The sequence below is a fragment of the Vombatus ursinus genome, unplaced genomic scaffold (genome assembly GCF_900497805.2).
Source record: "Vombatus ursinus unplaced genomic scaffold, bare-nosed wombat genome assembly UNPS02009573.1, whole genome shotgun sequence".
In the NCBI taxonomy this organism is placed as follows: domain Eukaryota; kingdom Metazoa; phylum Chordata; class Mammalia; order Diprotodontia; family Vombatidae; genus Vombatus; species Vombatus ursinus.
In genome coordinates this window covers 16,927,131-16,930,740 of record NW_020949351.1, presented here as the reverse complement: position 1 = coordinate 16,930,740, position 3,610 = coordinate 16,927,131, and the positions used below count along the sequence as shown (strand labels likewise).

At 41.4% G+C, this 3,610-nt stretch overlaps 1 pseudogene; it reads left to right on the top strand.

Annotated features, from left to right (window-relative positions):
* The first annotated feature begins 2,699 nt into the window (after window positions 1–2,699).
* LOC114036004 lies at window positions 2,700–3,361 on the top strand (annotated as a pseudogene).
* Window positions 3,362–3,610: the final 249 nt, after the last annotated feature.

Below are 3,610 nucleotides of genomic sequence, written 5' to 3'. Positions count from 1 at the left end.
CCTCCTGAATCCAGGGCCAGTGCTCTATCCACTACACCATCTACCTGCCCCTCAGTCGTATTTTTTATGGACTTGTTTTCTACAATTAATTTTTGTCCTTCATTTTCTAAGCTATTGATTCTCTCTTGCATACCTCTCATTTTTTTCCCATTTTTCTTCTACCTGTCTCATTTGATTTTTAAAATCCTTCTTGAGCTCTTCTAAGAAGACTTTATGGGCTTCAGACCAGTTCATATTCCCTTTTGAGGTTCCAGATACGGCTTTGTTGACAATACTATACTCTTTAGAATTTCTGCCTTGATCTTCACTGTTATCACAATATGAATCTATCATTAGTTTCTTTTTGCTCATGGTGTTTGCTTATTTCCTGGCCTTTAAAGAGATTGAACTCTATTGTGGGGGAGCAGAGGGCACTGACCCAAGCTTCTTGCATTGGGAGCCTAGGGTCTGGTCACTGGCTTTGTGTGTTGGGGCCTCCAATGTTGGCAGTTGGAGAATGTAGGGTTCTGGCAGCTTACCTGGTGTTGGACTGGAATCAGCAACACTGGAACTCTAGGGGTAGGACTGGGTAGTGTTGCCTCTGGAGATTTCCTCTTAACCTGGGCCTTTCTTTCTTTTGCTTTTTTCAGCTCCTTTCATATGGATGTTGCAGGATGTTTATCGCCTGGGGCCCCTTGGAGCACTGCCTTCCTTAGTTTTGCTGAGGCACTGGGAGACCTGGTTGCTGTAGAATGCTGGGGCACCTCGTGGTTTTCCATGCTGGTTTCCACTGGTTCCCCTGCCCTCAGTGAGGCCCTCAGAGGTGCAGGTGTTGGTGTTTGCCTGCTCCACCACCTCCTCCTCCTGGTATGCTGAGGTGGGGCTTTCTGCTAGCTTGCTGGGATACCTCACAGTTCTGTGCTGCTCTGCTTCCCCCAGGCAAGAAGGGCCTTTGTTATAAATCCCTCAAGCTACCTGGGCTACTGGATTGCTACACCTTATCTTTCTTCTGGTTCAGCTGTTCCAGGGGTTTCCCTGGGGTGATATTTTCTGGGCTTTCAGAGGTTAATAAGGGAGGGTAAGAGCAACTTACTTCTTACTCCACCATCTTGGTTCCTGGAAGCAGAAGTCTTCAACAAACATTTATTGAATGACCATCATAAGCAAGGAACTGTGCTAGGCTTTGGGGACACAAATTCATCAAGCAATTAATCAACAAACATTTGTTAAGATCCTACTATATGCCAAACTTTGTACTAGGTACTAGGGGTATAAATAAAATAAATGAAATAATTCCTTACTCAGAAGGACAGAGGATAGAGATAATTAATTCCTTGCCCTCAAGAAACATATTTTACTGAAAATAATAGCATATGGAGACAATAAACGGTGACTTAAATTGAACATTATCTGTTAAAATCTTCAGGTGTAAAAGGTCTTATATGTACACGTTACTATTTAAACAAAAACCACAGTACTATAATCAAGTAAATAGCTTTAAATGAAAATGACAGTGGGCCCTAAATATACCTTTTCTTTACTTCTCTGACCTTCTCTGAGGTCTCTCAGAGAACTACTCTCTGAGTAGTTTTCCACAGTCTTCTGTTTCAGATTTCAGATTTATTTCACAAAACATAAAAGAGGAATCTGAGAAGGTATAAGCAAAGCTGTTTTTAACCTGTGGGGGTCAGGTTGTCAGGTAGCATCTATTACAGCAAGTAGAAACATATGGTATAAGAGACTGGAAAAATTATCATGCAATTTCATTTAAGATTAAATGTTTATTGATTCTCTGTTTGAATTTAGCCTTTGGCTATAGAGTCATTCTTGAAAGTTGCTCTGTGATATAAGAGAGTCTTGTCAAAATTACCATCCAAAGAGTTCTTTTCCATTTAACCCATACGAAAACTGCCAAAATCCAATTAAGCAGAAAATAATGTGAGATGCAATGCTTTTACATTCCACCTGCTTTTTCTCTCCTATGCTATCCTAGCTGTTACTGGATTTATATTTCATCCAAAGGGTTGGCTTTTATAAAACTGCAGTGATCCAGAAAAGTGGAGGGATCCATTCTTACTGTGCATAGCACCGTCTTCATGGCCTGACCTCCAAGCAATACTTTAATTTCCTATGACTATGGTACTTGCTTACAGCCCTTCATTTTCATTGTAAATATTGATGTTGCAACATGGTTTAGAAGGCTGAATATGAACCCTGGCTTTTTGTAGGAGGCCATATATTAAACACCTTGATGAATAACATTGGCAACAGTGTAGTCCTAAAGCTTCCCTGTGACCTGAAGTTGCATCAAAGATGATTAGTGTGTATGTGGAAGAGGGCTGTGTTCTCAGGAGATTATATAATAGCTGTAGAAAGTTCTGATTCCTTCTTTTTGGGCCCTTCCTGGTTTGGGACACATTTCTCTCCTGAGTTTCCCCCAATTCCAGCAGAAGGCATTTTCTCTGCTACACACACACACACACACACACACACACACACACACACACACACACAGAGTTATTGATCATGGCAAGAAGAATGAATATTTGCCTAGGTCAGCCTGAGACTGAACCTCAAGTCCTTGAACACCTTTTCTGCTTTGGTTGTCTTTCTCTATTAATAAATAACTGAGAAATGGTCATTTCCTCCCTTGTTCTAACCCTTTGTGTATAAGAGTTTTAAAATTGAGAGCTAGTGTTCCTCCCCCCCTCCCCCTAGCCATGGCTGGGAGCCCCAGCCCAGCCTGGCCCAGCCCAGCCCAGCCCAGCCATGCCTCCACCCTCCAAGCAGCCTGGGAGCTGGCCAAGCTGGAGCAGCAGCGGCATCAGGAGCAGAAGCAGCATTAGTGGGATGCACAGCACCTTAAGTCCTTTTATGAAAAACCTCCTCCTGGACTTATCAAGATGAGACCAAGCCAGAAGACTATATACCAGATATACTGGGCAATGAACATGCCAGAGAATTTCTGGCTCATACTCGAACTAAAGGCCTCTGGATGCCTCTGGGGAAAGAAGTCAAGGTTATTCAATGCTGGTGCTGTACATGGTATGGACACAGAATAGGGGACAAAGAATGCCCATTCTTTATCAAAGGCAATCATAAATTAGAACAATTCAGAGTAGCACATGAAGATCTCATATATGACATTATGAGGGAGAAAAAGATGTGAGAATACAACAGCTAAAGAAGCTACTAGAGGATTATACCTCAGATGAAGATGGTAGTACTTCCAGCTCCTCAGAATGTAAGGAGAAGCATAAGAGAAAGAAGAAGAAGGAGAAACATAAGAAGAGGAAAAAAGAGAAGAAAAAGAAAAAGAAAAAAGCATAAATCTAAGTCAAATGAAAGTTCAGACTCTGACTACAAAGTAATTTTCTTTTAATCTGCCTCATTACTCCAGAATCATAGCTGAATGTCAGAGATACTAAAGGAGAAGTAGCCACAAAAGGGCCTTAGTTAACAGAAAAGGAAACAAGGAATGTGTTATCGTTAGCATCACTTCTGTGGCATTTTGCTCTTGCTGCCAACAGTGATGAATTCAACATGATGTTGAATTGCTTCTATGCCATATTGTGGGACTCATTGTCATCTTCCCTGATTACTGTAATTTGTGATGAATTTTTTTAAGAAA